Source organism: Rhinopithecus roxellana, chromosome 3 (genome assembly GCF_007565055.1).
Source record: "Rhinopithecus roxellana isolate Shanxi Qingling chromosome 3, ASM756505v1, whole genome shotgun sequence".
NCBI classification, from domain to species: Eukaryota; Metazoa; Chordata; class Mammalia; order Primates; family Cercopithecidae; genus Rhinopithecus; species Rhinopithecus roxellana.
This window is the reverse complement of record NC_044551.1, coordinates 116,446,182-116,459,713: the sequence shown is the minus strand read 5'-3', so window position 1 is coordinate 116,459,713 and position 13,532 is coordinate 116,446,182. Positions and strand designations below refer to the sequence as shown.

Genomic DNA, 13,532 nt, shown 5'->3' with positions numbered 1-13,532 from the left:
GTTAAATTAAGAGGCCAGAGATGGCCAGGTACGGTGGCTCACAACCGTAATCCCAGCACTTTGGGAGGCCGAGGCGGGCAGATCACAAGGTAAGGAGATTGAGACCATCCTGGCTAACACAGTGAAATCCCGTCTCTACTAAAAATACAAAAAAAATTAGCAGGGCACGGTGGCAGGCGCCTGTAGTCCCAGCTATTTGGGATGCTGAGGTGGGAGAATAGTGTGAACCCGGGAGGTGGAGCTTGCAGGGAGCCGAGATTGCACCACTGCACTCCAGCCTCGGTGAGTGACAGAGGAGACAAAAAAAAAAAAAAAAAGAGGCCAGAGATGTGTGCAGGCCCACGGCACCTCAGGTCAAAGAGAGGCAGGTACAGCGCCTCAGGTCAAAGATGGGCAGGGCAGAGTCAGTTTCCCCACCACAAGGCATACTGATCACACTCACTAGTAAAATTGCCTGATCAATTAGCTCCACCCCTCCTTCTCCCTGGGGAGAATTGAGCACTGAGGTAGAGAGGAGCAGAAGAGACTCAAACACTCTCTACTCCTGGGAAAAGAAAGCTTGAGGAGAAGATTCCTAGTTGCATAAGGAAGAGGATAAGTGTCCCCTCCTTCCCCTCCCCATGTCAAAGCTAAAGCAAAGGCCGGGGGTGGTGGCTCACACCTGTAATCCCAGCACTTTGGGAGACCAAGGAGGGGAGATCACCTGAGGTCAGGAGTTTGAGACCAGCCTGGTCAACAGGGTGAAACCCCGTCTCTGCTAAAAACACAAAAATTAGCAGGGCATGGTGGCACACACCTCTAATCCCAGCTACCTGGGAGACTGAGGCAGGATAATCGCTTGAACCCAGGAGGTGGAGATTGCAGTGAGCCGAGATAGGGCCAATGCACTCCAGCCTGGGCAACAAATTGAGGCTCTGTCTCAGAAGAAAACCAAAAAATTCTAAAGCAAAGCAGTAATTTGGGAATAAGGCAGATTGAAGAGGGGTCACAAATAGCACCAGAACTAGAGGTTTATTGGGAAGCCACAGAGATGTTTAAGGAAACTACTGCATGTAGCCAGAGGCAAGGAGATTGCCAGGAGGCTTTGACAGAAGAGCAGGTCAGGGCAGACTTTCTGCCAAGGCAGGAAGTAGGTCCTCAATATGAGAACCCAGAGCCTCAGGTAGATAGAGCAAACCAAAGTATGCCACCAAGAGGCTTATGGATACAAAATAGGAAAATTAGCACTAAACAAAGGGTCAAGATATCTGGGCAGTCATTGCAGTCTTTCTGACTGTACTGCAAACTAGCCATTGACCTCTAAACATATCACTTTTCATCTCTGGACATCAGTTCCCTCAAATATAAAAATAAGTATCTTCCTTCTCCAACAATAAATGATCATAGAAAAGGAGATGTGCATTTGGTGATGCATTCAATCTGCCCTGTGTCACCTGGATGCAGAAGACATGGGAACTATTGTCTTCTCAACAATGACAATGGAGCACATATTAAACAGAGGATATCTGTTCAAACACCACCCTGGAGAAATGCTGGGCGTGATCTGCAGCAGGATATGAAAAGTGAAATAAGAAACTTTAAACTACATAAGCAGGCTCGTCTTCTTTTTCATATTTTTCTAGGAAATCAGTGAAACAAGAGAACAGCTCCAAGGACAGGACTTGTATTTGAAAATAATGATAGGTGACACATTCTGAACAATTACTTAGTTTTTTTTTATCTGCCTTCTTTTTCTCTCTCCCAAGCCCACACTTACAAAATATTATAGTAAAAAAGGTCTTCCACTACAAAAAGTGCTTCAGGAAAGAGAGGACATTGTCATTTTTTTCAGGCCCTAAAATTATTGTGTATTGTGGAAATCGAACCCTGGAAAGGAAAAGAAGATTCTGACTTATCTATAAAGCTGAAATCTCCTCTGAAGGAGATTATATACAGCAGGATACAGCTATATCTTTTCCTTTCTCCGGTAGAGAAAGCAACGCTTCATATTTGAATCTCCAAATTGTACCATTCTGAAAATCCACAAATAAAGAAATGCTTAGGAAAAAAGTGGGCTCCTGCTGACTAATTCTGAAATTGTAAGATTGTTCTCATTTTCATTTCCAGCAACCAAAAGAAGTAATACTTCTGGCCACATTCTCTCTCCACTTAAAGGGTATGTGGCCAGTCTACGGGAACACCATGGTGGTAGCTATGTGATTCTGAGTACTATGACTAACATACTTCTGAAAGCACAGATTTTTGGGGGCTTTTAGAAGACCCTGACAACATTTTAATATTTCATGGAGATATTAAAAGAGATTTCTCTCCTTCTGTGCCACTGTAAAAGGAAGAAAAAAATTAAAGCAACTTGGCACTCTTAGGAGCATATAATTCTTGATGGCAGCTCTTGCCTCTGCAGTTGCTTATATTTTGCAATGAGGATTATGTCATTACCCTACAGGTAGCCCCATTCAAATACAGTCTTATTACTAAAAGACTCTAGAATTGAATGGCTATCCCACTAATAGACTGCTTTTCAAACATCTTTATGATTTTCCAAATATCAAGGATATAATTTGCTGCATTGAAGTTGAATGAACTGCAAATTTTATTTACAGGTTTTTCACATATAGATATTTCTTGCCTAATGAGAGACTGATGTAGAGCTTCTGAAGCTGCCCAAAATATATTCCATTTTGATGTTTGCTAAAGTTCTTTTAAGAGAACCAGAGCTCTTCCTGATCTCTATCATGGCAGATCAAGGCAAAAAGAGCAACCCCATGTGGAAACTTCACATCTGCAAGCTCTGCCTCAACATCTGTGTTGAGGAGAGTGGAGACAGACTGACCTGAGCAGCCAAGGTGTTGGAGCAGCTCACAGGGCAGACCCCTGTGTTTTGCAGAGCTAGATACAATCAGATCCTTTGGCATGCAGAGAAATGAAAAGATTGCTATTCACTGCACAGTTCAAGGGTTCAAGGCAGAAGAAATCCTGGAGAAGGATCTAAAGGTGCAGAAGTATGAGTTAAGAAAAAATAACTTCTCAGATACTAGAAACTTTGGTTTTGGGATCCAGGAACAGATCGATTTGGGTATCATATATGACCCAAGCACTGGTATCTATGGCCTGGACTTCTATGTGGTGCTGGGTAGGCCAGGTTTCAGCATCACAGACAAGAAGCACAGAACAGGCTACATTGGGGCCAAACACAGACTCAGCAAAGAGGAGACCATGCGTTGCTTCGAGCATAAGTATGATGGAATCATCCTTCCTGACAAATAAACCCATTTCTATCCAAAAGGCCAATAAAAAGTTTTTGGTGAAAAAAAGAGAACCAGAAAGCTCAGCCTTTCTTAGACTTTATTTGCAGGGCACAGAAAATCATGCTCCACCTTGCCACCCTTCCAAGGAATCAGAGAAAGCCTCATTCCACTGACTCATGACATTCAGAAATAATCTGCCAATGTAGACCTGGTTTCCAGTTTGAGGCCTAAGTCCACTATCATGGTCTTGCATCTGCTGTATTGACTCAAACTATGTAACCACAGTTCAGCCTCGACTTCCCTGCTAGACCCTTCAGTTCCTTACCTGGGGGTGATGACAGGGTGGACAAAGAGGAGTGCTCGCTGGGTTCTCATTCTCTATCTGTCCACTGGGTCCTGTTGCAAGGGGGTAAAGCCTGGGAATCCCATTGTCTTTGCCCTCCAGACTCCTGATGTTGCTCCCTAACACTGACCTGTTGATCATCCTCCCTAACAGGGATTAATTCTCATGGACAAGTCCAAACTCCTACTTCAGGTGAGAGGCAAAATTGCTATAGATTAGTGCCTTTTGGAGACTTAATTACTGGTTTTTCCAGATATTTTCCTAAAAGATGATAAAGAGTGACAAAACAGCTGAGCAAGGTGGCTCATGCCTGCAATATCAGTACTTTGGGAGGCTGAGGTGGGAAGATCACTTGAGCCCAGGAAGTCAAGGCTGCAGTGAGCCATGATGACACCACCGCACTCCAGCCTGGGCAATATAGCAGGACCTTGTCTCAAACACAAACAACAACAACAACAACAAAAAGAATGGCAGAGTGGCAAAATAGATTGTTTTGCTTTAATTCTCCTTCTTGACAGGTTCTTCTTTGATGAATGAATGAAGTTAAAAGTTCACAGGGAAGCAAAAGGAAAAACGAATGAAGAAATCTGGGTAATCAACTGCTGAATAATTTAAAAAAGATATTACATGCTGATAAAATGGGAAGTCTGAGCATATCACTTGTTTGCCCTTAGATGAAACTTGTGGTCTAATGCAAATCAAGTGTTGTAAGATTTGAGAATGATACATTTAATTCCATGTGCTTAAAACCTTTTCTTTTTTTTTTTTTTTTTTTTTTTTTTTTTTTTGAGATGGAGTCTTGCTCTGTTGCCGAGGCTGGAATGCAGTGGTGCAATCTCAGCTCACTGGAACCTCTGCCTCCTGGGTTCAAGCAATTCTCCTGCCTCAGCCTCCTGAATAGCTGGGATTATAGGCACGCACCACCATGCCTGGCTAATTTTTGTATTTTTTCGTAGAGATGGGGTTTCACCATGTTGGCCAAGCTGGTCTCGAACTCCTGACCTCGTGATCTGCCCAACTCGGCCTCCCAAAGTGCTGGGATTACAGGCGTGAGCCGCCGTGCCCAGCCAAAACTTTTTAATATATGAATGGAAGAATAAAGTTACCCATTCAGATTTATCAAAGACATTATGCTTTCGAACTGAATAACAAAAAAAAAATTGCACAAGTGATTTTATCATAATCTGAAATTAAAATGGACATCTATGCCATTTCTGGCATTTTTGTTTCAGTATCGTTACTTTTTGTGAATATTATTTTTGCAGAGTAAAATGATAAGGTACAGTGTAGTTATTTCAACTAGTAATGGAGCCCACCTCTCAGAGCGATGGCTATATGGGAAGTTATTATTCTATTCTCCCTATTTTCTGTATGTTTTAAAATTTACATAATAAAGGAAAAAGTTTTTAAATTTCTTATGAGACACAGATGAGTCAGACCTCTTCACTTTAATTCTTAACAGATGCACCCTTCCATCTCTCTCTAAAAGCATTCAGTTTCCTGGAACATTTAACATCACCTTCAAAGAATGCTAAGAGTTCTGAACTGCTCTGTGTCTTATCCCCTCATTCTCTCTAGCACCCTGCTTCTTCTACTGACAGCCTAGGATGGCAAACAGACTCCACAATCATCGTGTCTGTGGTCTCAGTTCAACTTTTTACCAGTCTGTAAGGCGAAATGGCTGCTTGCCACATCCAGCTGTAAGAAAAGGCAGGCCCTTTTCCATCATTGTTTATGCACTAGAGAAAAAAAATGTAGAGATGGTGCTTGCAGGCTTAAAGGGGTTTCAGGGAAGTCTCTTTTATCAGCTGAGCTACACACACTGTTCCCACAAAAAGAGCCATGTTTTACATCAACCTCTTCTTTTGATCTTCTGTGACCTAAAGACTCACATAACAATAGTGTGCTCTGGCCCCAAACTCTCCAGATTGAATGAACCCTTTCTTTCACTTTGTCTTTTCTTTTTTAACAGCTTTATTGAGATATAATTTATATATCATACAATGCACCCATTTAAAGTGACTAATCCAATGGTTCTTAATATATTCACAGAGTTGTGCAACCATCACCACAATCAAGTCACTGATTCCCCCTACTTTGTAAGTATCTCCCTTTACATTATAAGAGACTCTCTCTTTGCATTATAAATCCCGGAGGGCAGGATGCCCTCTCCCTCTGTCTATGCCTCCCCTACAGCACCTAGCACCAGATGTCAATATCAGTCATTCTAGATGCTTGTAGTATTATCACTCCCCACTTTCGCCCTTGTTCTAGCTGTCTATCCTAGGTTCAAATTCACAGAAAAAAAGACAAATGTAGGCAGAAGAAAAATAATATAAATACCATTATCAAACTACTAATCAAAAAACTCTCTTCTTCTAGCCACATCCCAATTATTAAGGTTTTGTTCTAAAAACAAACAAACAAACAAACAAACCACTAAACTATTTTGGCTAATATCATAAAAGATGTGTTTCTGCAATGAGGCTGATGTGATAGATGTCATACACCAAATACTCATCGTATTCAGCTGTAGCAAGTAAGAGCCCTAGCAGAACTTGTTTCTGACTCTTGGATCCCTGAGTCCAGTCAAGGACATAAAAGAGATTGCAGATGCTGGTAGGCTGAGGATATGGTAACAAGATCTCTTCAGAGAGGGCTCTTCTCTCCTCATCTCTAATACTTTAGAGGATGGGTTGAAGTATACTGCCTTCTCTCCCCAGACCTGGTTGGGGAGTCTCTGGGAACCCCTGCAACAGCTTGGAAATGTGCTCCCTGCTATTGGAGACATGGAAGACTGGTGCCTGACTTGGCCTGATGAAGCTCAAGTGGGCTGGGGACTAAGAAGTCTGGAAGCTCATTAACTGCTTGGATGGAGAAGCCAAGAGACCACTACTGCATCAGGACTGAGCCGAACAATGCTTTGTGTTTCACATCAGGTGTATGTCAGGAGGGAGAGAGTGTCGGGGAGAGGTTATCCTCCTTCTCAGTCAACAGGACTATTTGCAGAAAGGAAGAGCAGAAAGAGGCGGAGGTGTGTGATGGATGCCCAGGAAGCAATCCATCTGAGTCCAGGTAACTGCCTAAGAGAGGGCCCAGTAAGAAACCTCTGAAGAGCTCAAGAAGAACCCAAGAGAGAAGCGTCGGCTTCATCATCTCCAGGCCCATCCTGGAACATCAGCTTTAACCATCCATATGTCCAGAGAAGCTGAAGCTGCCTAGCCTAGCAGTGCCCTCCCCTACACCTCTGCTCTCTCCTACCCTTCACACTGGCAGCAGTTTGTGAGATAGGAAGGTGAGATGAGAGACAGCCAGGAACTCACCCTGTCCCTATAGCAGGCAGCAGCCTGGAGCAAGGTACAACCTGGGATTCAGGAGAAGAGGCGACCAAGGTCAGATGTTTGTTATCCCATGGTTAGGACATTCTAATTACTGAATTGTGAGTGTGTTCATGTCTTAAAGTGACTATAGGATTGGCACATAAGACTGAGTAGAGAGATTGTGGGATTGGATGAGTCTCAAGATGGACAACGGGGATGTTGCAGGAAAGGCTAACCCGTGGTTTGGGGTTTCTCCCCCTAAATCTGGAAAAATGAACATGAGCATCCTTCACCAGGAAGAGCTCATCGCTCAGAAGAATGGGGAAATTGAAGTCAAAATACAACAGAAAGCCAAGCAGAATCAGGTGGTCAGCCCACAGCCCCCACATCCTGGCGAAATCACAAATGCACACAACTCTTCCTGAGTTTCAAGCAAGTTGGCCAACGACCGTAGCTTCCTGCAGCAATTTCTGAAGTTGCAGAAGGCACAGACCGGCACAGATGCCCCCCACCCCCAACGCCAGCGCGCCCAGTGCACCTCCCAGCACGCCTACCTCCCGCGCCGGGAAGAAGTCCTTCCTCATCAGCAGGCGGACAGGCCTAGGGCTGGCCAACCCGCCGGGCCGGTGAAGAGCTACTCGCACGCCAAGCAACTGCCCGTGGCTCACCGCCCGAGTGTCTTCCAGTCCCACAGCGAGGATGAGGAGGAGGACTAGGAGCAGTGGCTGGAGATCAAAGCGTCACCCCCAGAGGAAGTTGAGACTCAGAAAGTGATAGAGAAACTCGCCACTTTGTGATAGAAGCAGGCCCCGAGTTAGAAAAAGTGACTATGGAGGACTACAGGGATAACCCGGCGTTTCCATTTTTGCACGGTCAGAATAGCAGGCAATTCCTCTACTACAGAAAGGAGGTGGCTGAGATAAGAAAGGAAGCGCGGAAGTTGCAGGCAGCCTCTCAGAAAGTTTCACCCCCAGAGGACGAAGAGGTCAAGAACCTTGCAGAAAAGTTGGCCAGGTTCATAGCGGGCGGGGATCCTGACATGGGAACCATCGCTCTCCAGAACAACCGCGAAAACCCAGGCATTCAGCTTTCTGTACGAACCCAACAGCCAAGGGTCCAACTGCTACTAACAGAAGCTGGATGAGTTCCGGAAAGCCAAGGCTGGCTCCACAGGCACCCTCATGGCACCCGACCCCGGCCTGAAGCGCAGGTCCCCTCCTGAGGCCCTGTCAGGAACCTCGCCCCCGACAATCACCTGCCCCGCCTCGTCCTCGCCTGTGCCCCCATCATCCCTGCTCCAGGCGCCCCCGGGAAGCCAGCCTCCGCAGCCACTGTCAAGAGGAAGCCAAAGAGCCGGTGGAGGCCTGAAGAGAACAAAGTAGAGCTCTCACCTGCTGAGCTGGTGCAGAGGGACGTGGATGACTCTCCCTTGCCTCTTGTCAGTTCAGGACCTCAAGGGGCTCGGCTATGAGAACGGGAAGTCCGTGGGTCTAGTGGGTCTCACGGAGCTATCGGGCTCCCAGAAGCAGCAGCTGAAGGATCAGCAGGAGATGCACCAGATGTACGACATGATCATGCAGCAAAAGCGGGCCATGCAGGACATGCAGCTGCTGTGGGAGAAGGCGGTGCAGCAGCCCCAGCACGGCAACCACAGCGACGAGGAGGTGAACAGCGAGTTCGTCACCTGGGAGCACCAGCTGCAGCGCATAGATATGAACAAGACGAGGTAATGGGCCGACCAGGTGACGAAGATGGGCCGGGGCAAGCACTTCATCCCAGACTTCCTGCCTCCAGACAAGCTGGAGAAGTTTAGGGAGACCTTCAAGGAGGGCCGCGAGCCTGACTACTCGGAGTACGAGGAGTTCAAGCTGACCGAGGAGAATATCGGCTACCAGATGTTGATGAAGATGGGCTGGAAGGAGGGGGAGGGGCTGGGCTCGGAGAGCCAGGGCATCAAGAATCCGGTCAACAATGGCACCACCGCAGTGGCTGGCGCCCGCTTCCGCATTGACCAGCCGGCCGCTCTCTCCAAGGAGTACAACGAGTACTAGGCCTTCCGCAGGCTGATGATGCCCGCCTACCGCTTCCGGCCCAACCCCCCCGGAACAACCTCAGACGGTCTTACTACTGAGTGTTCTCGAAACGCATACTTTCTGAATGACCAACCGTCCCTGGACTGTGGAATGTTCCGGCCTGTATTTCTGCCCACCCCTCCCGTTGTCACAAGTGCCGTGCTGTGTAATAAAGTCCCAGTGCTCATCCAAAAAACAAAAGAATGAGTACAGAAATCATGGGACTTCTAGAGTTTTCCTCCAGGGAGAGAAAATTATCATCACCAAATGAAGTTTAAACACACAGTGGTAAGATTATTTTTATTTAAGCTGTGTTTTTGTCACAATCCAAGCACCACACTTGTTCAGCATACCAGTTGTACAGCTATTGTAAGAATGATTATATGCTTTCAGTCTTTTTAATGATAAATATCACTGTGTTGGACATTTATTTTGTGCAAGGCAGTATGGTAAACACATATTGTATCAACATCCCAGAAAAACAAAAACAAGGAGACGTGGTTAAATTGGGATTTTCTTAGAAAGTTTAATAAAGGGATTATTTGCAAAGATGTGGCAGGTTGTAGAGATGATGCTGTGCCCTGGAGCTAGTAATAGCAGGCAATACTTGTCCTTAAGCCTGAAGGGAAGAGGGTAGGGAGTAGTTTTCCAGAATACAGAAGGAGAGAGTCTCCTAGAAAGCTTCTGGGGAGGAATAGTGACAGCCTAAGGCAATGCTGCAGGGCAAGCATTCAGAATAAATCCCCAACTTCACTCTCAGCCCTCCCTCTCATCTTCTCTCTGGGCACCCTATTGGCTAAACCAAAAAAAAAAAGCAAAGGACAAGGGAGCCTCTAGTGGTCCATGCAGGTCAGCCTCCTTGGGAGGGAGACGACTGAGGAGTAGCAGGTGGACAGTGGATCTGAAGGAACAAGTGACAATATCTAGTATATACATATTTAATTTGCACAAGAACATTCATTATTCACATTCTGCAGATGAGGAAATTGAGGTCTAGAGACTAAGTAACTAGTTCAAGATCAGATGGTTAAGGAGTCAAAATTAGCATCTAGCTCTCTCCAGAGCCTATGTTCAAAATCATTGGTGTACTATCAATGTCTTATCCTCTACACATAGAGTCTTTATAAATATTACTATTTTACCTGTCAGTTAAATCATGCTTGCACTGATGTGGTGACCAAGGAAATATTGGCCACAGAAAAGAATAGCTAGCAAGTCTTTGGAACAACATAGTTGTTTAGTTGGGCTTTTTTTTTCTTTTTTTTTTAACCAAAGTGCTCAAGTCTGGGAAAAGTCTCACAGATGAACGGGAAAAGGAGAGTGATCATTAGAACCTAATTTAGGGATAAATCCTTGGAATTTTTCAATCTTTCTTTGGGAAATGTTTCTTCTCACATGTGCTCCCCCATCTGACAAACCTATAGATGTAGATGGAGCATTATTTTTCTTTAGAAAAAAAGCACTTTAAACTTCCAGATGCTGGAATTAGATGTGCTGGATATCACATCAAGCCAGATGGCAGCAAAGGTGGCATGATCAGCCCAAATGTAAAACGTGCAGCCTAATTCTTACAAAAAAATCCTTCCTGCCAGGTGATTTGAAACCAGCCATGACACGAAACTTTTTTTTTTTTTTTTTGAGAAGACAGACTTCCTTTAATCAGGGAATCAATATCCATAATTTTCATTCAAAATGGTATTATGTAAAGCAGGTTTTAATTCAAAAACTCTCCTTCACACTTATTTATATATACATATTTTTATACTAAGTAAAATTTTTCCTCATATTTTTATAATGCTACACACACACACACAACTACACGTGCTGTACATTTAAATTTTTATATACATAAGTTTATTATAACATAAAAAGTAAAAGTGATGAATACTGTTTAAAGCAACTAATATACTATTTTTATTTGGGGGGTTACATAGAGTCTCAAATATTTAATTGTGATTTTAAGATCTAGTAAAGACTTTTAAAGCTAAAACAGTTTGAATTTTAAAAAGAATGATTCTTCTTACACAATTATAAATATTTGCGTAAATGTTTTCCTCGAAATGCTGTTTTGACCCCATTTTTCAAGTATTAGATTTTTTTTTTGATCAAGTGAAGAAAACTGGATCATTATAAATGGCTAGCTGAAAGTAAATCCTGTTCTTGTGTTTCTTTAGCAGATTAAAGATTTGTCCTAGGGAAGATGGCTGGCTTCAGTTCCAAACATAAAAGTCAGGTGTGTGCACACCAACACATATGTACTTATCCTATAGCTCCACAGCCCTGAAATGTTATTGCCAGATGTTTTTCTATGCATTTTTAGTGATATATTGATTTCCTTAAAAGAATAATTTGGTATCATCCAGGTGTGCCAATAAGATTAAGAAACTGCCGTTCTAGAAGGAGGCCAGGAGTATTTCTTTAACGTAGCTCTTACATGGAAGCAAACACTAGGCATGCAAAAGAGCAATCTCTACCTCTTCCCCACCTTATCACAGCTAGGTGTCCTAGTTCTGGAAGTCAGAAGTCTGAAATGGATCTATGACACTAAAACCCAAATGTCAGCAGAGCTGTGTTTATTCTTGTTACTTTAGGGGAGTAAATCTATTTTAATGTTTTTTCCAGTTTTCCTGCATTCCTTTGCTCAAGTCCTCTTCCTTGAGTCCCTCTGCCTTCTTTCTCTGTTGTCACATCACCTTCTCTGTCTCTGATACTTCCACTTCCCTCTTACAAAGACCCTTGTGATTACATTGGGTTCGGCTCCTCCAGATAATCCAGAATAACCTCCTTATTTCAAGAGTTTCAATGTAATCACAGCTACAAAGTATTTTCTTGCCATCTAAGGAAATATATTAGCAGGCTTCAGGGATTAAGTTGTGGACATCTTTGGTGGGCCATTATTGTGTCTACCACAGGGGGTAAATTTAAAAAGTATTTGGGAGGATTCGTTAATTTATGAAGATGGTGTGGGATGAGTGAAGGAGACAGTAAATTCTCCCAGGTATATAATTTACTTAATTTTAAGAATCGTGGTGGTCATCCACTAAGGTGAAGCATATTAGAAAAAAAATCATTCAGGTGTGAAGATTGTAATGTTGGGGCATGTAAACTGTATGTGACAACTACAACATTTAAAATTACATATGTGGCTTGTGTTTTGTGGCTCAAATTAGATTTCTACTGGTCAGAGCTACTATAAAAAGTCCTATTTCAAATACACTTGGCCTGTGAAAATTCAAAACCTCTTCATGATCTCTTAGAATTCCCAAATATTACATAATCATGGGACTTTCTCCAAATATCTGCTCTGTATACAACATAAAATTTGTGCTCTATATTAGCACAAATTTCTATTTTGCTCTATGTTAGCACAACATAAAATTTCAGAACCTTTATCAGTTATTTATTTAAAGAAAAATATTTGTATGTGTAGAAACATTATTGACGATATCTGAATCATAGAATCACATCGTAAGATCTGCCTTTTCTTTGCTACCCATTTTTCTCCCTTTATACTTTGTTCATTCTTTCTTTTCTTCTTTCTTTTCAGAAACAAAACGATTTATCTCTTTTTCTCCTGCTTAGTAGTTCACTAAGCATCTTATTTTGTTGGAGCATGATTTTGAGATTTTTCTTTCTTCCTGAAATCAGGCAGTTTTCTCCTAAGATAAGGTCTAGTGAATAAAATTTTCTTCATCTTTTATACTTGCAATCAAAGATGAAAGTCACTGAAGTGATTTTTTAGTGTATTCACAACTCTGATTTTAGTGAGAGGTGTAGACTCACATCTATTTACTCCTCTCTGCTATTACAAAATGTGGTAACCCCTAGTGGGACTTTGGGGAGCACAGTGTAAAAACCATCGTTCTGTTCTCCTGGCTCCAGAGACACCCTACTCTCCCAATTTTTTCATTTCTGACAAGTCCTCCTCAGTGAACATTGAAGGCTTCTCAACTTCCAAATATCTCTAAAATGCTCACTTCCTGTTGCTCTCCTCAATCTTCCCTGTGTGTTTTCATCCAACAGTGTTTCAACTCTGCTCCCTAACAGCTACCTTCATTCAAATGTAAACCTCCAACACAATTCCCATAAAGGCTTAAGGTTCAAATAGCAGCACACTTGCTAGATATCTCCTGTTGACTTGAGCTTCCACAGGCACCTCAACTGCTTAACAAAGACGATTTCAGAAGTGCATCTCAGTTTTGATCCTGGCGTGCCAACCCTGGGGTCTGACTTAAGTGCTGAAATTGCCGTATCTGGTTTAGATTCAGTGTTGCTGAATTGATTATGGAGTCTGAGAAATCCTGTGAAGTCCCACTGCAAGCTGGAGACCCAGGAAAGCCAGCGGTATAGTTCAAAGGACTAAGAGCAAGAGAACTAATAGTATACATTCCAGTCTGAATCTGGAGGAGCACTGATGCAGAAGAAGATTTATGTCTCAACTTCAGTAGTCAGGCAGAGATTGGATACTAAACTTATACTGAATTATAACGTAGCATATTTATATCTATTTTTTTAAATTCCTCCAGGTATCAATTAATTTGTGTCCTGGAAA

The 13,532-nt window shown here is 43.1% G+C and overlaps 2 pseudogenes; both read left to right on the top strand.

Annotated features, from left to right (window-relative positions):
• The first annotated feature begins 2,732 nt into the window (after positions 1 to 2,732).
• On the top strand, positions 2,733 to 3,264 carry LOC104676686 (annotated as a pseudogene).
• Positions 3,265 to 7,099: 3,835 nt separating this feature from the next.
• LOC104676682 lies at positions 7,100 to 9,039 on the top strand (annotated as a pseudogene).
• The last annotated feature ends 4,493 nt before the right edge of the window (positions 9,040 to 13,532 follow it).